This window comes from Pelophylax lessonae (genome assembly GCF_965119305.1).
Source record: "Pelophylax lessonae genome assembly, chromosome: 5".
Classification (NCBI taxonomy): Eukaryota; Metazoa; Chordata; class Amphibia; order Anura; family Ranidae; genus Pelophylax; species Pelophylax lessonae.
In genome coordinates this window covers 232,567,412-232,588,465 of record NC_138772.1, presented here as the reverse complement: position 1 = coordinate 232,588,465, position 21,054 = coordinate 232,567,412, and the positions used below count along the sequence as shown (strand labels likewise).

General features: G+C 48.2%; 1 protein-coding gene across 1 annotated transcript in view; it reads left to right on the top strand.

The window, feature by feature from the left end:
- TERT (telomerase reverse transcriptase) overlaps positions 1 to 21,054 on the top strand; it is a 413,108-nt gene that overhangs the window by 220,084 nt on the left and 171,970 nt on the right. The gene's annotated exons all lie outside the window — the stretch shown is intronic.

Genomic DNA, 21,054 nt, shown 5'->3' with positions numbered 1-21,054 from the left:
AGTACAACAGCCCTGCATGAAATACCGTAGTGGCAGACCTACGTAGTGTTTTACTATGGAGGCCTCATCTGTTTGTAGGTCTCTTCTGTTTAGTCTGTTCCCAAAAGGGATAGTGAATGTGAATAATCCCAACGACTTGCTACTGTTCAAGTCCAAAGGATTTGGGGGCCAGTCTACTTGTACGCCTAAAGGAGTTTGGCAAGCTGATTGATAAAATTATCCTTGTGTCCATCTCCACCTTTTGGAGTACCTGGGTCTGATCATAGATAAAAGCCTGTTGAGAGTTTTTCTATTACAGTAAAAGCTTTGGACACTACAGAACTAGGTCAGAGTAGCCGGGAGTTCTCCCTAGGTTGGTGCACAAGAGTTGGTGGTTTCATGGTTGCCAGCTTAAAAATAGTTCTTTATGCAGCATAACTCAACAAACTTTCTTTTCTTTGAAAGCGGGACAGGTCTCTGCTCTCTGGACAAGCAAATAAGTTCAAGCTCTCCAATAAGTTGGCCCAGGAAAATAATTTCTTCCGCTTTGGTGGAATATTGTGACAATGGACGCAAGCCTTTAAAGTGATCGTAGCCCCCCCTATACATAACTGAGACCGACCTCAATCCAGCAATGTGCACATTAGCCAAAGCTCCCCTGGCTCTCTCCCTCCTCATTGGCTGTGATACAGCAGCAGGAGCCACACCTTACTTAGTTTGCGTTGGGCTGTTGGCATGTTTTCTTGCTCTTTGTACTGAGGCTCTGTAGCAGTAATTGAGTGGAGCTGCCCTCTTCTGTTTTTTTTTTTCTTCTAACAACCTAGTGTCCATTTCCCTTGCAGGTGGCAAAATATACCCACAGATTTCTTTTTTTTTAAAGCACTGTTCTCTCAGCTTGAAGAAAAAGATTTTATTGTGAGTACAAAGAGTCCTATTTGTTATGCCAAAAGCGCCTTGCATTATCATGCAACTAAAATACATGTGTAGAACAAATCTCTTATCATGTTGTCGGTCCGTTCTCATCCGATCCGTTCCGCTGGACGGATGGAAAATAGGGTTTCCATCCGTCCAGATTTGACGGATTGGATCGGATGTCAGCGGACATGTCTCCGCTGACATCCAATACACCCCATAGGGATGCATGGGGGGACCGTTCAGATCCGCCAAAAAATCTGAACGGTCCGCCTGTGTGAAAGGGGCCTAAGTGTTTCATTCTCAAAGCCCATTGAAATTTGGGTTTAAGCCTGTGGTCACACTGGTGTAACTTGTCATACGTTCTGACAGTTCCAAATTGCATAGCAAGTCGCATCCCATTTCCGGCAATGGAACTTTTCATATCGTCGTGACTCATGTCGCAGTGATTATGAAAAAGTTTCCTGCACTACTTTTTACCGTTTTCATTGCGACTTGTATAGACTTCTGTTAAATTAAGTCACAACCAAATTGGCAGTACAAATCACACTGAAGTATCAAGATTTAAAAGTCCCACTGGTGTGAACCATGGCTAAATCAGCATATATGATTTATGTGCTGCAGCCTAACTATTGTCTTAACCTGAGGGAATAGCATGAGGAACTTTAGCACTTACCAATGTAGTGCTGATGGTGAGGGAAGGAGTGGAATGATGACTTAACTGCTCCCTGGCATGCCTATTGGTTTATCTGTTGCAAGTAGAGCAACCCACAAATATAGGAGGAGACCTGTAGGAATGTTATGTGAAACTGTTAGATGGCTGCTACTGACTCCCACATCAGAGGAGGGGTAATCCAGTGGCCTTCTTTTACATCTTATACCTTGAAGTGGTCCTGAAGGCTGAAGGGTCTCATCATCCTCACGTCCATGGTCCCAGGCATGCCATGCGGTTGATGCTTCATGCTTCACATTCCCGGCCGATGAGATTCTTGAGCAGGTTGTTGGTGAATGTATGGAGCACCTTACACCCACTGACCAAACTTTCCAAGACTACCACTATTAAGCAGATCTAGCTGGCGAGGAGGCATCTACTGAAACTGCTAGAACCAGCGGAGTACCTATCGGATGCATTGGCTTGAGGTAGCTGTGTGTATACCGAGCTGGACTGGTGTTTTGAACTCTCTCAGTGCTGTCACAGTCTACATGCCTGATATAATTGCCTTTTCTCTTACGTCCTCTGACAGTCGCCGCCCACTCATACAATCTGCACGTCTGGGTATTGGTCTTATCCACAGGAGTAAGCTAGGCAGAAGATTTTGTTAGAAAACTTTCAAAAACCTTTGTATAGACACACCTACAGGGGGCCGTCCCTCTGGTCCAATAACCCCATCTAGCTGCATTCCTAATTCAGTTTGTCTCTGCCTAGCATAGGAGTAGGCTGGCTTTTCCCTGGCTGGGGCTGCAGTTTCAGTCTTTTTTCTTATTATTATTTTTTTCTCTAAGAAAGTGTTTTTTCTTTACAATGATAGCTTTTTATTTGTTCCTGCGCTTAGTTAGTCGGACTTCGGAAGACTACAGCGTTTGCGGAGCTGGAATTCGCACTGGTTATCCTAGAGCCTTATGGAATCCCGGCCTGCCATCGAGCGTTAGCAGGCTATGTGTACGCCCAGGCCTCCCAAACGACCATGTCCCTGTCCTCAGGGACGAGCCTGCGGAGTTGGTAATTCGCTGGGATGTCTCAAATGCGGTACGCCGCATGTTGCTAGCGTCCCTTTCGGCTGACGGCACCACCACCCAGAGTGGGAGGCTTCCTGTCACAGAGCGGTACCCACGTTTTCGCTGGACCGGTGAGTACCATGCCACCCCTCTGTCTATGGCATTGTCTGTCGGGGTGTGTATGTGTGCCCTCTGTTTATGGGGATGGCAGTTCATTATGGATCTGTAATGTCCCCCTCATGTCTGTCAGTGCGGTCCCTGTGTGTCCCTTCCCGGTCCCTGCGGGGGCGCTGTGGCGGTTCTACCGCTGTATGGGGGGTTGCGGGGGTCCCTTATGTCCCTGGGTGCTTCGGCATCTATTTGGGAGTACAGTGTGTGTGGGGGGCCGCAATCGGCGAAAAACCGCCATTTTAGGTGTGGGCAGGCTGTTTTGGCCTCATTGTGAGGGCAGCAGCCATTTTCTGCAATACTGTTGGTGCCGATCGGGCACCATCTTTGTTGTGGGCACTGTGTCTTTATGTGGTCAGCGGCCATTTTCCCGGGGCTTTCTCCATGACTGGTATTGGCAACCATTTTTTGTGGCTCAGGGCTGTGTTCTGCCTCTAGAGGCGTGAGGTCACTTCCTTTCTTCTAACATGCAGATCGAGTTGGCAGCGTGTGGCAAGTATAGGCACACTTTGGGGGGATTTTATGGTGTTTCCTGGCCTGCATTCCTGCATGCATTCATTTTCCTGCAGTTTCCTGTAGCACAGGACGTGTTCCTCTTTGCGGTGCATTTGCGGTGGGAACCGTGGAAATCGCCGATTTAAAAGGCCAGTGTCATTTAAATTTGAGATTGCTATTATGGAGTCCCAGGATAGCAAATTCCCCCCAGATCTAGTGGAAGGTTCAGGTACACCCGAATCCTCTGCTATAGTCTCACTTACTGCTGCACTTGCGACTTTAGCGGTTAAAGTGGATTTGTTGATGTCTGACCGGGCCTCTAAGAAAAAGCCTATGCCCTCTCAGTCGTCTGACTCAGAGCCACGGACAGTGTACCCCCTGAGGGGTCTTAGTCCTCTCAGTCGGATGTGGAGGAGGAGGAGGATTCCCCCTCCGAATCAGAAAGAGAACGCGCTGCAATGTCTGCGCTTATTAGCTCTGTGTGAAGGACACTTTAAATTTGGATGATGAGCCCCTTCTGTCGGGTAAGCGGTCTTCCTTTGGGACCCGCAAAGCCCAGAATTCGGGTCACGATGCCGTGAATGACAAATGGCGCAATTTAAAACTTCATTTTGTGGTGCCCAAGAGATTTCAGTACCGTTATCCCTTTGCGGTTTCGGTGGATTCTCGCTGGACTGCGGCTCCTAAGGTGGACCACACTGTGTCCAGGTTGAATTAAGCCATTTTAATGCCCGCAGAGGATTCTCCGGTGTTTAAAGACCCGGCGGATAGGCGGGTGGAAACTCTTACTCGCCACATCTACATGGTAGCGGGTTCCTTGCTGAAACACGTGTTCGCTTCCGTAATGGTCTCTCAGGCTGTTGTGGAGTGGGCCAAGGCGTTTAAGCGCACTCTAATTGCTGACTCTGCCCCTCCTGCTATTCTGGAGATGGTGGATCAACTTGGTCAGGCTGTTTTATACCTGTGTGACGCGGCCTTAGATGAGGCCCCTTTAGTCGCACGATTGTCTGCAGTTGCAGTTACGATTCGTCGGATCGTTTGGTTAAAAAGCTGGTCAGTGGACCAGTCTTCCAAGAAGACGGTGTCTGACATCCCTTATGCAGGGAAACGTCTTTTTGGGGACTCTCTGGATGAACCAGTGAAGGGGATCACGGGGGGCAGGAGCACTCTGCTACCTCAGGTGTCCCGGGGCAAGTCCTTCCGCGGTAAGCGGGGGCCCTTCCTTTAAACCTAACCAGGGGTCCTTTCGTGCCTTCAAGGCACAAGACAAAGGTAAGTCCTTCAAGGCCTCTGGTGGCCAGAAGAAGCTTTGGGCGGGCAAGTCGAAAGTCGCCCACACTGGCACAGCGGCTCAGTCTGCCTCGACCCAAAGGGGCGCCCTTACCCGTTTCAGGGGTGGGGGAACGTCTGCGCTGTTTTCCCAAACCTTGGCTGGCCAAGATTCAGGGCAGGTGGGTTCAAGAACTCATTCGGTCGGGGTACAAGATCAAGTTTCGATCGCTCCCAGCAGACGGATTCTTTCCCTCAAATCTTCATTTGACCCCAGATCGTTTCCGAGATCTCCATCGGGCGGTTCAGGATCTCCTCGCCCAAGGGGTGGTTGTCCCGGTTCCACACCGGGACAGGTTTTGGGGTTTTTACTCGAATCTGTTCACAGTGCCCAGAAAGGAGGGCAAGGTGCATCCGATTCTTGACTTAAAGTTTCTAAACCGCTTTGTGCGGGTCCAGAAGTTCCGAATAGAGTCCCTCTCGTCGGTGGTGGCATCCCTGAATCCAGGAGATTTCCTGGCTTCCATCGACCTCAAGGATGTGTATCTACACATCCCTATATACGAGGGTCATCAGAGGTACCTCCGATTCGCAATAGCGGAGGAGCACTATCAGTTTGTGGCGCTGCCTTTCGGCCTCGCTTTGGCTCCAAGGGTGTTTACCAAAGTTTTGGCTCCTGTTTTAGCCTTGTTGCCGGTACGGGGTATTGCCGTCCTCGGTTACCTGGACGATCTCCTGTTAAGGTCGAGCTCCAGTGCCACTCTGTTGCACGATCTGTCGATCATGGTTCAGATGCTCCAGGAGTTCGGGTGGACCATAAATTTTCAGAAGTCGACCTTGTCCCCTTCTGTTCGTCTCCCTTACCTGGGGATGATTCTGGACTCCGCCCAGGCGAAGGTCTTTCTTCCGGAGGACAAACTCCGGATCCTGCAGGCCGAGGTCAGGTCCCTCAGGGACAACGAGTCCTCCTCGCTTCGGACCTGCATGCTGTCTCTGGGCTTAATGGTGTCGGCTTTCGAGGAGATCCCATACTGGCACTGGTATCGCCTGATTTACGCATTTCCACCGATTCAGTTGTTATCCAGGTTCCTTCGCAGGTTGGTCTCGGAACCGAGGTTGGTGATTCTAGTGGCACCAGACTGGCCGCGCCGGTCTTGGTACGCGGACATCATGCAACTGGTCGTCGAGCCTCCTTGGCGGCTCCCACTACGAGATGATCTTCTGTCTCAGGGGCCGATTTTCCATCCTGCTTTACAGTCACTGGCTTTGACGGCGTGGCTGTTGAAAGCCAGGTCTTGAGAGACAGATGTCTCTCGTTGGCGGTCATTCCGACCTTACTCAAGGCCAGGAAAGCCTCGTCTGGTAGGATTTATTATAGTACCTGGAAGGCTTTTTTTGCCCGGTGTGAATCGCAGGGTTTCCATCCCCGCTTCTTTTCGGTGGCGAGGGTGTTCGCTTTCCTGCAAACTAGTGTGGAGCAGCGTCTAGCGCTGACCACTATTAACCACTTAAGCCCCGGAAAATTTTACCCCCTTCCTGACCAGACCCCTTTTTTCAACTTGGCACTTCGTGACTTTAACTGCGCAGTCATGCAGTGCTGTACCCAAACTAAATTTACGTCCTTTTTTTCCCACAAACAGAGCTTTCTTTGGTGGTATTTGATCACTTCTGGGCTTTTTATTTTTTGCGATATTAATAAAAAAAGAGCGAAAATTTTGAGAAAAAATGACCTTTTCAACTTTGTCTTTTAAAAAATATCCAATATAGTTACATAGTTACATAGTTACATAGTTGGTGAGGCTGAAAAAAGACACAAGTCCATCCAGTTCAACCTATGTGTGTGTGTTTGCTTTTAACCGTACATTGTATACCCCTGTATGTTGTGGTCTTTAAGGTGTCCATCCAATAGTTTTTTGAAACTATCAATGCTCCCCGCTGATACGACTGCTTGCGGAAGAGAATTCCACATCCTTACCGCTCTTACAGTGAAGAACCCTTTACGCACTTTAAGGTTAAACCGCCTTTCCTCTAGTTTTAGTGAGTGGCCACGTGTCTTATTGTATTCCCTTACTCTAAATAGTTTGTTCCTTATGCTCGGGTCGCCAGTACAGTATTTGTACATTGATATCATATCCCCCCTCAAGCGTCTCTTCTCCAGAGAGAATAGGTTCAGTGCTTGTAGTCTTTCCTCATAGCCGATGTCCTCCATTCCCCTAATTATTTTTGTTGCCCTTCTCTGGACTTTCTCCAGTTCCAGCACATCCTTCCTGAGGACCGGTGCCCAGAACTGGACAGCATACTCCAGATGTGGCCGGACCAGAGTCTTGTAGAGTGGAAGAATAATCTCTTTATTTCTGGAGTGAATCCCCTTTTTTATACAACCCAGTATTCTGTTGGCTTTGCTTGCAGCGGCTTGGCATTGCATGCCACTTCCAAGCCTGTTGTCTACCAGTACCCCCAGGTCCCTTTCCATCCTAGACTCACCCAGAGGTTCCCCCCCTAGTGAGTAGCTTGCTTTCTGGTTTCTGGCCCCCAAGTGCATTACTTTACATTTTTCTACATTAAATCTCATCTGCCATGTAGTTGCCCACCCCGTTATTTTGTTCAGGTCTGCTTGCAAGATTTCCACATCCTGCATAGAAGATATTGGCATGCCTAATTTAGTTTTATCTGCAAATACTGAGATTGTACTAGATATCCCCTCCTCTAGATCATTTATGAATAAATTAAACAGGATTGGTCCCAGGACAGAACCCTGGGGGACCCCACTTTCCACACCCGCCCAATCCGAGTACTCCCCATTAATCACCACCCTCTGTACTCTCCCCTGGAGCCAGTTCTCTATCCAGGTACTCACCTTATGGTCCATACCTATCTTCCTTAGTTTGTACAGTAAGCGTTTGTGGGGAACGGTGTCAAAGGCCTTTGCAAAGTCCAGATACACCACATCCACAGGCTTACCTTTATCTAAGTGGCAGCTCACTTCATCGTAGAAGGTTAATAGATTGGTTTGGCATGAACGATTTTTCATGAATCCATGCTGATTACTACTTATAATACCGTTTTCATTACTAAAGTCTTGTATGTGGTCCCTTATCATCCCCTCCAAAATTTTGCAGACTACAGATGTTAGGCTGACCGGCCTATAGTTACCCGGGATATATCTCGGCCCCTTCTTAAATATTGGTACCACGTTGGCTTTTTTCCAATCAGCTGGCACCATACCTGTCTGTAAACTATCCTTAAAGATCAAGAATAATGGTCTGGCAATCACCTGACTGAGCTCATTTAGAACCCTTGGGTGCAAGCCATCCGGTCCTGGGGATTTATTTATGTTAAGTTTCTCTAGTTTAGCTCTAAGTCTATCCTCTGTTAGCCATGGCGGCACTTCCTGAGGTGTATTATTTAGTTCGGCCTTACAAGCGGGGTTCATGTAGCCCCCCGATTCCTTTGTGAAGACTGAAGAAAAGAAATTATTTAACACTTCCGCCTTTTCTCTGTCCTCAGTGGCCATTTTTCCTTTATCATCTTTTATGGGGCCAATGTGTTCTGGCCTTGCTTTCTTACTGTTTATATACTTAAAGAATTTCTTGGGGTTCTTTTTACTCTCTTCCGCTATATGTCTCTCGTGTTCTATTTTAGCCGCCCTGATTTCATCTTTACATTTCTTATTGCACTCTTTGTAATGCTTAAATGCTGCCAATGACCCCTCAGTCTTGTATTTTTTGAAGGCCTTTTCTTTAGCTCTAATATACATTTTTATGTTGGAGTTTAGCCACCCAGGGTTTAGTTTTGCTCTTTTAAATTTATTTCCCAGTGGAATGCACTGGCCCACCCCCTTGTTAAGTATGCTCTTGAAGCACTCCCATTTTTCCTCCGTGTTCTTTGTTCCCAGGGTTCTATCCCATTTGATATTTTCTAGCAGTGAGCGCAGTTTAGGGAAATTGGCTCTTTTGAAATTCAGTGTCCTTATATTACCCTTGTGTTTCCTATTACTGTAATTAATACTGAAACCAATTGACCTATGGTCACTGTTCCCTAAGTTGTCCCGTATTTCTATATCCGTGAGCAGGTCTGTATTGTTGGTAATCAGTAGGTCAAGTACCGCATTGTTTCTTGTCGGTGCATTCACCATCTGAACCATGAAATTGTCCTGCAAAACATTTAGGAACTGCCGAGCCTTGGCTGAATGCGCGGTTCCTTCTGCCCAGTCTATATCTGGATAATTAAAGTCCCCCATTATAATGACATTTCCCATCCTTGCTGCCAATCCTATCTGTAACATGAGGTCTGCCTCACCCTCCTCCCTCTGGTTTGGGGGCCTATAGCATACGCCCAATATTACCTTCCCCACCGTGCCTTCCCTTTGAAGCTCTACCCATAGGGATTCTGCCTCGTCCATAGCTCCATTATTAATATCATCCCTCATATTTACCTGTATACTGTTCTTAATATACAAACATACCCCTCCCCCTTTTTTACCCTCTCTATCTCTGCGATAAAGGGAATACCCCTGAATGGTCGCCATCCAGTCATGAGAGCTGTCAAACCAAGTCTCAGTTATCCCCACAAAATCTAAGTCCTCCTCAAACATCAGCAGCTCCAGCTCTCCCATCTTGTTGGCCAGGCTTCTGGCATTGGTATATAAGCCTCGTAATTTTGATGTTTTTAGGCTGCTCTCTTGATTTTTCCCCGTACCCACCCTGGGTATAGGGGCTCCGAACACCCTACCGCTAATGCCCCCATTTCTGCCCTCTGAAACTTGCTTTCCACTGGCTAATTCTACATCTGTACCCTCCCCCCCATTCCCTAGTTTAAAAGCCCCTCTAACTTTTTGGCCATCCTCTCACCCAGTACGGCTGCACCCACCCCATTTAGGTGCAATCCGTCCCTACCAAAGAGCCGGTGACCGACTGAGAAGTCGGCCCAGTTCTCCAGGAACCCGAAACCCTCCTTACTACACCAGCTCCTCAGCCACTCGTTAACTTCCCTAATCTCCCGCTGCCTCTCTGGTGTGGCTCGAGGTACAGGTAGTATTTCGGAAAATACTACCTTGGAGGGCCTAGTCCTCAACTTAGCGCCTAAGTCCCTGAAATCGTTTAGGACTCTCCGTCTTCCTCTGCCTATGTCATTGGTACCCACGTGTACCATGACAGCTGGGTCTTCCCCAGCCCCACCCAATAATCTGTTCACCCGATCCGCGATGTGCAGAACCCGAGCGCCCGGCAAACAACAGACTGTTCGGCGCACACGGTCTATGTCACAGATTACACTGTCTGCCCTTCTAATAATTGAGTCCCCTACCACCAGCACCTGTCTTTCCTTTCCCTTTCTCCCGGCCTCACTGGAGGAGTTCGTCCCCTGGCAGCTAGGGGCGTCACTCTGCTCCAGCAATGCTGGTCCCTGACTGGTTTCCCCAACATCACACAACGGGGCGTATCTATTGGGGTGCTCCAGCCCAGGATCAGCCTCCTTGACTTGTCCCCTTCTACCCCTCCTAACTGTCACCCCTCTGCTCTGCTCTGATGCCTGCACCTCCGATACTCCGCCCACCTCTGTGCAGGCCCCTGTCTGCACCTGATTGGTACAATCCTGGCTCTCCTCCGGTATGGACATCCGTCTCAGTGTTGCCAGCTGCTTCCCTAGATTCAGGACCTGAGCTTCCAGGGAAGCAACGTGCTCACATTTTGCGCATTTGTATTCGCCCTCGATCGCATGACCGAGGAACGCATACATATCACAAGATGTACACCGAGTCGCATCTCCACACCCGCCGGGCATTGTACCTACTAATCTAATCTAATGGGGATTCAGCGATTTAAGTCTATCCTATGTGGCTATTTCCTGACTTCCTAACGCTACCTTCTCACCCTCTGGTATTCCGCTCCACTCACTTGACAGCGGTCAGTCACCCAATACTCACAATCTCACAGCCCGGTCAGACGCACAACGCTGAGTCGCACAGCCCGGTCAGACGCACAACACTAAGTCGCACAGCCCGGTCAGACGCACAACACTAAGTCGCACAGCCCGGTCAGACGCACAACACTAAGTCGCACAGCCCGGTCAGACGCACAACACTAAGTCGCACAGCCCGGTCAGACGCACAACACTAAGTCGCACAGCCCGGTCAGACGCACCACACCGAGTCGCACAGCCCGGTCAGACGCACCACACCGAGTCGCACAGCCCGGTCAGACGCACCACACCGAGTCGCACAGCCCGGTCAGACGCACAACACCGAGTCGCACAGCCCGGTCAGACGCACAACACCGAGTCGCACAGCCCGGTCAGACGCACAACACCGAGTCGCACAGCCCGGTCAGACGCACAACACCGAGTCGCACAGCCCGGTCAGACGCACAACACCGAGTCGCACAGCCCGGTCAGACGCACAACACCGAGTCGCACAGCCCGGTCAGACGCACAACACCGAGTCGCACAGCCCGGTCAGACGCACAACACCGAGTCGCACAGCCCGGTCAGACGCACAACACCGAGTCGCACAGCCCGGTCAGACGCACAACGCTCAGTCTCACAGCCCGGTCAGACGCACAACGCTCAGTCGCACCGCCCGGTCAGACGCACAACGCTCAGTCGCACAGCCCGGTCAGACGCAAAACACTCAGGTAGTGATAGGTACTCCCAGACACTCAGGTAGCAACAGGTACTCACAGATACTCAGGTACTCACAGATACTCAGGTACTCACAGATACTCAGGTACTCACAGGTACTCACAGATACTCAGGTACTCACAGATACTCAGGTACTCACAGATACTCAGGTACTCACAGATACACAGGTACTCACAGATACTCACAGGTACTCACAGGTACTCACAGATACTCACAGATACTCACAGATACTCACAGGTACTCACAGATACTCAGGTACTCACAGATACTCTCAGGTACTCACAGATACTCTCAGGTACTCACAGATACTCACAGGTACTCACAGATACTCACAGATACTCAGGTACTCACAGATACTCTCAGGTACTCACAGGTACTCACAGATACTCACAGATACTCAGGTACTCACAGGTACTCACAGATACTCACAGGTACTCACAGGTACTCACAGGTACTCACAGGTACTCAGGTACTCACAGGTACTCACAGGTACTCACAGGTACTCACAGATACTCACAGGTACTCACAGATACTCACAGGTACTCACAGATACTCAGGTACTACACTACACCCTCAGTCAGTGTACAATCTCAGTCACCATCATACTTAATTTATGTCATATATTTTGGCCAAAATTTATTTAGCTACATGTCTTTGACAAAAAAAATTTCAATGAGCATATTTTTATTGGTTTGCGCAAAAGTTATAGCGTCTACAAACTATGGTGTAAATACTGAAATTTACGCAGCTTTAATTTCTGACTGCCTATCTCATTTCATGAAGTGCTAAAATGGCAGGGCAGTACAAAACCCCCCAAACTACCACTTTTTGGAAAGTAGACATCCTAAGGAATGTCCTGAGAGGCATGCTGAGCTCATTAAATATTTCATTTTTTTTTTTTTTTTTGTCACAGGTGTTTGAAAAATGACTAAAAAAAAAAATATTTTTTTTTTTCACACAAAGTTGTCATTGAAATTATATATTGCTCACACATGCCATGGGTATATGTGTAATTACACTCCTGAGTACAGGGATACCACATATGTGAGACTTTTTGGGAGCCTAGCTGTGTACAGGACCCCGAAAACCAATCCCCACCATCAGAATTTCAAAGGGCGTACATTTTTCATTGCATTTTCTCACTACCTATAACGTTTTAGGAGGCCCTGAAATGTCAAGATACCACAAACCCCCCCCCCCCAATGACCCCATTTTGGAAAGTAGACACCCCAAGCTGTTTGCTGAGAGGCATGGCGAGTCCATGGAATATTTTATATTTTGTCACACGCTTTGGGAAAATGACAATTTTTAATTTTTTTTATTTTTAACACAAAGTTTTCACTAAAAGATACATTTCTCACACAAGACATGGGTATATGTGGAATGACACCCCAAAATACATTCTGCCGCTTCTCCTGAGTATGGGGATACCCCATGTGTGAGACTTTTTGGGAGCCTAGCTGTGTACGGGACCCTGAAAATCAATCACCATCTTCAGGTTTTCTAATGGCATAAATTGTGCATTTCACCTCTGCACTACCTGTCACAGTTTCGGAGGCCCTAAAATTCCAAGATAGCACAAAACCCCCCCAAATTACCCCATTTTGGAAAGTAGACACCCCAAGCTATTTGCTGAGAGGCATGGTGAGTCCATGGAATATTTTATATTTTGCCACAAGTTTCTGGAAAATTATTATTATTTTTTTTTTTTTTTACACAAAGTGGTCACTAAATGATATATTGCTCACAAAAAAAAAGCAGTCTAGCGGCCAATTATCTGCTAGGATTGCTTTTACATGTAAGCCGACCGCTGGCTGTAAAAAACGATACCAAGCTGATGCCTAAATCTGCAGGCATCATCCTGGTATAACCACTCAAAGTCCAGCAACGTACCAGTTTTTTTTTTTTTTTCATGCAGCCTGTGGGCTGAACGAAAAAAAAGAGAACCTAACAGAAATCACCACAGGAATATTGTGTAGTATTACACACCATTAACCGCCCAAACAGCCACCCACTGAATTTAATGGTGGGTATACATGACAATATTCCACGTATACCTAAAAGGTATTTTAACTGCAGTGCTGAAATCAGCCTACCACAGCTGCTGCCATCAGAGGTATCCATATATGCTGTGCGCAAACGCTGTTTGTGTCAGAATATATAAAATCAATGTGGCAGCCGACAGGTACCTGCAAGAGAAATAGGTTAACAAAAGAATGAAAAACAAACAAAGTACAGTAAAAGTACAGTAGGAAGTGTAGAAGAACATAAAAAAATGACTGACACGACAACTGTTTTTGGATTTTTTATTTTTTTTTTGGAACTGTGAACTGCTTTTTTCCAGCTTGGGTCTCTCAAAATGTCGATAGCCATCAAACATCTTTTGAGACCCTGTGTTTGTGTGCCCTACACTATGTCGTGCTGTACCCTACACTAATACTCTACTAGTGTATGATAGCGCTCAAAACATTCCCCGATGCAGAGACCAGGTTGGTCAGGACATCTGGGACAATAATGGCGGGTGTCACACCTAAATCCGCGCCTGCTACAGACATGACATCTTCTTTGGGGGTGAGTTTGGGTAGGGGTACGCGGGAGGACATGTGGAAAATGTCTCTCATGCAGCTGGCTCACTGCATCTGGAAGGGGGAAGTTGGGCAGGCATGCCTCCTGGGTACAGGTAGGCAAGGATGATCCCTTCCTGGAATTCTCGGAAGGATCCAGTTCGTCCTGACGCCCTGTATAGGACAAAGGCGTTCAGCATAGCCAATTGGAATAAATAAACAGACGCTTTTTTTGTACCAGTGTCTGGCTTTACGGGCAACTAAATACGGTGCCAAAAGCTGGTCATTAAGGTCCCCTCCCATATTAAGGTTATATTCGTGGACACAGAGGGGTTTCTCCATAACGCCAGTTGCCGTAGGAATTTGGATCGTCGTGTCTGCATGAAGGGAGGACACAACGAAAACATCCTGTGTATCCCTCCACTTCACTGCAAGCAATTTGTCTGTTTTCAAGCAGGCTCTCTCCCCCCGACTAAGACAGGAATTTACAAGCCGTTGGGGGATTAGGTCGCACGGTGCCACATGCGCCAATTTGTAATTCAAGAAGATGACTAAATAGTGGCACGCTTGTGTAGAAGTTGTCCATGTACAAATGGTACCCCTTTCCGGATAAGAGTGACACCAAGTCCCAAACTATCTTGCCGCTGCTCCCTATGTATTCTGGGCAGTTGGGGGGCTCCACAGTGCTATCTTTTCCCTCATAGACCCGGAAACTAACTGTATAGCCTGTGGCCCTGTCACAGAGCTTGTACAGCTTGACCCCGTACTTGGCACGCTTGCTGGGGAGGTACTGTTTCATAGCAAGGCGGCCAGTAAACTTAATCAGGGACTCGTCAACGCAGACAACTTGTTCGGGCGTAAGCAAGGCGGCAAACCGCTGATTGAAGTGGTCTATGAGGGGCCGAATTTTGTGGAGCGGATCATATTCAGGGTCTCCCCGAGGACGACAGATTTCATTGTTGCTGAAATGCATAAATCGCAGAATTTGATCGTATCTCGCCCTGGACATGGAGACAGAGTACATGCGCATATGGTGAAGTGGGCTAGTGGACCAATATAGCCGCAATTCACTCTGTTTGGTTATGCCCATGTTGAGGGAAAGGCCCAGAAAGATTTTAAAATCGGGAACCATTATAGGTTTCCAGCCGAATGGTCTGGCAAGGGGCGAATTTGGGTTGGCGGCGATAAATTGTTGTGCATATAAATTTGATTGATCCACAATAGATTCGAAAAGATCTTCCGTGAAGAACAACTCAAAAAAGTTCAGGGGTGTAAAACCAGCTGTCTCCACGTGGATTCCAGGTTGGGCAGTGAATGGGGGAAGTACTGGCGCTGTAGAATCAGTGGGTTGCCAATTGGGATATGCCAGCGCATCAGGGAGGGCACTATGGGCTCTACGGGCCTGTCTTCGAATACGTGGTGGCTGCGGGCCACTACTCGTGCTAGCCACTGCACCAGCTTCAACTGCACTTATGGGACTCGCCACGTCACCAAGTGTTACTGCAGTGCTGGTTGTACTAGGTCCAGGGTGTACTAGGCCGCTGGCGCTTGCCAGGCCGCCAGAAGGATGAGCGGCACTAGTACCGACACTCTGCTCCATATGAGCAGCCTGCGATTCCTGCATCTCAACAACTCCAGAATGGGGTCAGGTACACCTGGGTCTAACAGGGACCCATTCGTCGTCTGAGCTATCTGTCAGGGAGCCGCTGCTTTCATCAGGTTCGTATACTGACCCTGATTCTGCCAGTGAGGCTTCCCCATCGCTCTCATCTGACATGGTCCGTATACTATAAGCCTCTGCACTACTGTACCAACGTTTAGGCATTTTGGTAACTAAATTTACTGGTACAGTAGTGTGACTCACAGGTAATAAAAGCACCTGGTTGTCAAGGACTATTTCAAGCGCTACCAAAAAAAACTGCTAATGCTAGCAGGGATCAGGCCTGACTCTGCTAACACAGCGGTTTTGTGTGTTGTGTTTTTTTGTAAGTGACAGTAATCTATTGATTACTACACTTTCCTGGGTGGGGTGGGCTGGGCGGAGGGGTTAAACGCAGGTGCTGGCAGGAATCAGTGCTGATCGTGCAAACACTGCGTTTTGGGAACCCTAAACTATGGGGACGCTAGTATAGTTCGAGTCAGATCAGATACAGATATTCAGACAATGAAAGTGCATGTGCGTGCGTGTGTGTGTGGTAATCAAGGGGTTATTTCTAACTATGCGCTGGGGATCTGCGCTATTTTAGACTGACACTAACACTAGCTAATGTCACCTGTGTCACTAATAATAGTGATCAGAAAAAAAACTGTACACTATAAAAGTGACACTGTGACAGGTCAATGAAGGGGTTAACTGGGGGTGATCAGGGGGGGGTCAGGGGGTTAAATCTTTATTGGGGGTGACGGGGACCCTAAACCTCCTTTGGGACAGAAACTAACTCGCTAGCGCTAACTCAAGTCACAATCACACTAATACAACATACAGTAAAACTATATTACGTGTGTATTAGTGTGCAATGTGACAGGGTGGAAGGGGTTAACTGGATGTGATCAGGGGGGATCAGGGGGTTAAATCTTTATTGGGAGGGGGTGGCGGGTATCCTAAGGATAAAAGGAACGACCGCAAGCGCTAAACCTGGTCACAAGTCACACTTATACTGGTATATAGAAAATGCTATACACTGTATACAGTGTGTGTTGTGACAGGGGGTGTAGGGGTGATCAGGGGGTTAAATATTTATGGGGGGGTGGCGGGAACCCTAAACCTCCTTGGGACAGAAACTAAGTCGCTTGCGCTAACTCAAGTCATAATTGCACTAATACAAAATACAGAAAAACAGTATATTAGGTTTGTATTAGTGTGCAATGTGACAGGGGGGAAGGGGTTAACTGGGGGTGATCAGGGAGTTAAATCTTTATTGGGGGGGTGGCGGGTATTTTAAGTGAAAAAGGGAGGGCCGCAAGCGCTACACCTGGTCACAAATCACACTTATACGGGTATATAGGAAAATGCTATATACTGTATACAGTGTGTGTTGTGACAGGGGGTGTAGGGGTTAACTGGGGGGGGCAATCGAGGGTTAAGTGTGCCTATCTAAGTGTATGTGTGTGTGCTTGGTGCAGTACTCACAGTTTAGATGTGCTCTCTCCTCTCGCTGAATCCAAAAAGGATCATGGGAGGGAAGAGGACGTATTTTCTGAGCCTGTGTTTTCATTACACAGGCTCAGAATAGAATCTGATTGGGCAGGACCGATCAACAGGTCCAGGCCAAAAATCATTGGCCTGGACCTGATGACTGATCAGTTCTGAACCTAATCAAGCCATCGGCGGCGGGGGGGGGGGGGGGCGGGAGCGCGCACCAGACCGGCGGGAATGAGCGACGTAGTCTATGTCACTTTACCTTCACGGGGCTGACCGCCGCAGTAAACAGTCGTGCGGCGGTCGGCAAGTGGTTAAGGGCCATTCTTTTTCAGCGCCTTTTGGAGTCGCATTCTTTGATCCCCACTTTCTTTTAAGGGGTGCGTCATCTGGCTCCCCCTAGAAGTGCACCCTTGCCTCCTTGGGACCTGAATTTTGTTTTGTCCGTTTTGCAACGTTCTCTCTTTGAGAACATCCGGGAGATTCCTCTGCCGGTGCTGTCACTGAAAGTTGCCTTTCTGGTGGCGGTCACATCTGCTTGCAGAGTATCGGAGTTGGCGGCCCTGTCTGGCCGCTCCCCCTATTTGGTTGTTCATAGGGACAAAGTGGTCTTGCGACCTCATCAGTCCTTTCTTCCGAAAGTGGTTTCTGATTTCCATCTCAACGAGGACATTGTCCTACTTTCGCTGTGTGCGAAGCCTAAGCATCCTAAGGAGTTTGCCTTGCATTCCTTGGATGTGGTAAGGGAGATCAGGGTTTACCTGTCGTCTACTGAATCCTTCAGAAAGTCGGATTCTCTTTTTGTCCTTCCTGAGGGATTTCGGAAGGGTACGGCTGCGTCTGCGGCAACCATTTCAAAATGGATCAGGCAGACGATTGTGCGGGCCTATTCAATTAGGGATCAGGTTCCACCTTTCCCTGTCACAGCGCACTCTACCAGAGCGATTAGTGCGTCTTGGGCCTTCCGCCATCAGGCGTCGGTGACTCAGGTGTGCAAAGCGGCGACCTGGTCGTCCGTGCATACCTTTACAATATTTTACAAACTTGATGTTTTGATATCAGCGGATGCCTCTTTTGGCCACAAAGTTCTGAGTGTGGCAGTGCCTTAGGGGAGACATGGTGGTTTTAGCCTGTTTCCTCCTGTTGGGGTTTTTTCCCCTTGTTTATTTTGCTTTCCTGGGTTTGTTCGCTCCTGTTGAGCTTTCTTGTTACCCAGTGTTTTACCTTTCTGGTTCAGAAGAGGTTCTTTTCTCTGACCTGGGTGCTGCATTGCCTTTTTGATGGTTACGTTTCCCACCCCTCACATCTACACTGCTTTAGGACGTCCCAGACGTGCAGATTTTATGAGTGGGCGGCGACTGTCCGAGGATGTAAGAGAAAATAGAACTTACCGTAAAATTTTCTCTGAGTCCTCTGACAGTCGCCGCCTCCCACCCCTCTTTTGGGGTTCATGGATCTCTATACTGCTTGCTACCAAACTGAATTGGGAATGCAGCTAGATAGGGGTATTGGACCAGAGGGACAGCCCCCTGTAGGTGTGTCTATATAAAGGTTTTGTGAATCTTTTTCTAACAAAATCTTCTGCCTAGCTTACTCCTCTGGATAAGACCAATACCCAGACGTGCAGATTGTATGAGTGGGCTGCGACTGTCAGAGGACTCAGAGAAAATAATTTTACGGTAAGTTCTTACAATTCTTACAAAAATTCTATTTTTGCATCTGATATAATGGATTCCAGCCGCTGTGATTCAGGAGCAGTTTGGTGTGAACTAATTGAAATTTCTACCATGCCTAACAAGCTTTAATCTTCATTCTGGCTGCCACAGTGTACAGTATACTATCACCTGCTTTCATCTGAGCAAGCTTTCTATTGCCTCTTGTTACCGCTTTGCCTGCCTACCCATCTTCAATCAGTGTCTACTATTGCTTCATACACTTGCAATCCCGCAGCAAGTTGTTGGATTTAGACCTATTCCTTTGAAGCTGTATATGTCCAGGTTAATCAAAAACCTTTGTCGATAAGATTTTATTAGTCTGTATAGACTGTGGGCTGTTTACCTCTAAGAACCCTGAGGCTCTACTAGGGCTAAACGATAGACGATGTGCTATCGACTATCGTTCTGCGGGCATGGGCGATATTCATATCCCCGAAGACACGATATTTAGCATTGGCAGGGAGAAGTCGGGACTCGGGGGGAGGAGGAGGACTCACAGTGCTGGCAGCCGACACATCCGTTTTGCTTTCAGCTGTGATCGGAACTCCGCCCCTCCAGCCCGATGCAATCCAGCGCTGCCTCTAGTCTCCAGCCAATCATTACTCCGCCCATTGTCTCTCCTGGCTGCATCGGGGGCGCGCACGGGGGCGGGATCAGGCTGTAATGTTTTGTAAATAGATTCAATGGAGAGACAATGGGCGGAGTAATGGTCTGCTGGAGACTAGAGGCAGAGCTGGGAGGGCTGGATTGCATCGGGCTGGAGGGGCGGAGTTCCGATCACAGCCAAAAGCAAGGGGAAACTCGCTTCTTTGGGGAAACCGATATCGATACAACACTGGCCAGGGCAGTGATGTGGGTGCTGTGATCAGGACCATAGACAGCATCCTCCAGCAGCTGCCTGCCCAGGGTGGCCAGGAGGGTGGGCTGTATGGGGGTCTGGCTGGGGTGGCATACATGCTGTACCATGTCTCTCAGTGCCCCACATTCATTACTCACAGGGACACCTACCTCCACCGTGCCGGCTCCATCATCGAGTCGTGTGTGCTGCACTATGTCCGGGAGCTGGACCAGGAGACCCGGGCATCCTTCCTGCTGGGCGGTGCAGGGGTCTATGCCGTGGCCGCGATGATCTACAAGGCGGCGGGACGGGCAGATTACACCAGGCCGCTGGACAGGTTCCGGGAGCTGGGGGACGTGTGTATGCCACTCGGCTTCCTGGAGTGTGGATTGATGTCATGTCTGGCTGTGTTCTTCTACCTCCTACCACCACTGTGAGTCCCGACTCTGCCTAATCCACACTGTCAGTGTCTTCTGCATTCCACCCAGAGAAATATTGCGATATATATAGTTGAAAACCAAATATCGCAATGTACTTTTTTTCCCAATATCGTGCAGCCCTAGGCTCTACCCCTGGACCTACATCAATCATTGTACTAGCCCCCCCCCCCATTGGGTCATACTATTTAGCTTTGGGGTCAGCTGTTGGTGTACCTACCTTGTGTGATTCACCATTACAGCCATTTAATTTGTCTCAATAGGACCTTTGAGCTAGTTTGCACTTTATTTTTATTCTCTATAAATATGCCGGCATAACGTGTGAGTGAAGGTTTGCTTGTGACCCCCGGGCATATTTTAGATTTGACAACAATTTCATTCTTAGCTTGAATTGTGTAAGCCACTTTGGGTTTTGGTTTTTGTACTATTTTGTATTCAATAAGGTTTTAAAGGAGAGACTGCGGTTTGCCCTCTAATTGAACAACTTTGCTGAGCTCTATCCCACTTTTTTGTTTATCTCCTGGGTCTCTGACAATCACAGCCAGTGAGGATGGGGCAGGGGCAAGCCCTGTTCTGTGTGTGTCTTATGGAACAACAGAGCGGGGTTCGGAAGCGAGCACGCATGAGTGCCCCCATAGCAAATGGCTTGCTATGGAGTCACTCGGAGAGGAGGAGGAGCTAGGAGCATCAGCAGGGGGTGACCCAAGAAGAGACCGATCAGGGCTGTTCTGTGGAAAACAATTGGTAAGTATGACATGTTTGTTTTAAAAAATGTACCTCTAACCACTTCCTGCCCAGCCTATAGCAAAATTATGGTCGGGCGGGACTTTCTTCATTCTGAGTGGACATCATATGATATCCTCCCGAAACGCATCTAGCGTGCGGCCGTGATCTGTCACTGGCTGTGTCCACCAGACAGATCACTGTACTGAATCTGTTTTATTCAGTAAAAATGGTTGCTTATACCAATGAAATTCATGTGCAAAAAAAAAAATCCTGATCACTTACCCAGAGTAGCAGTGTTACTATGGTAACACTGTATTGCTCTGGTCACAGTGTGTTCAATGACTGGGCAATCGTCATTCAAAGTGCAACAGCGCGGAAAGCTGAGAATTGGCCTGGGCAGGAAGGGGATGAAAGTACCCTGCATTGAAGTGGTTAATATCACTTTAATTTTATGAGCAGT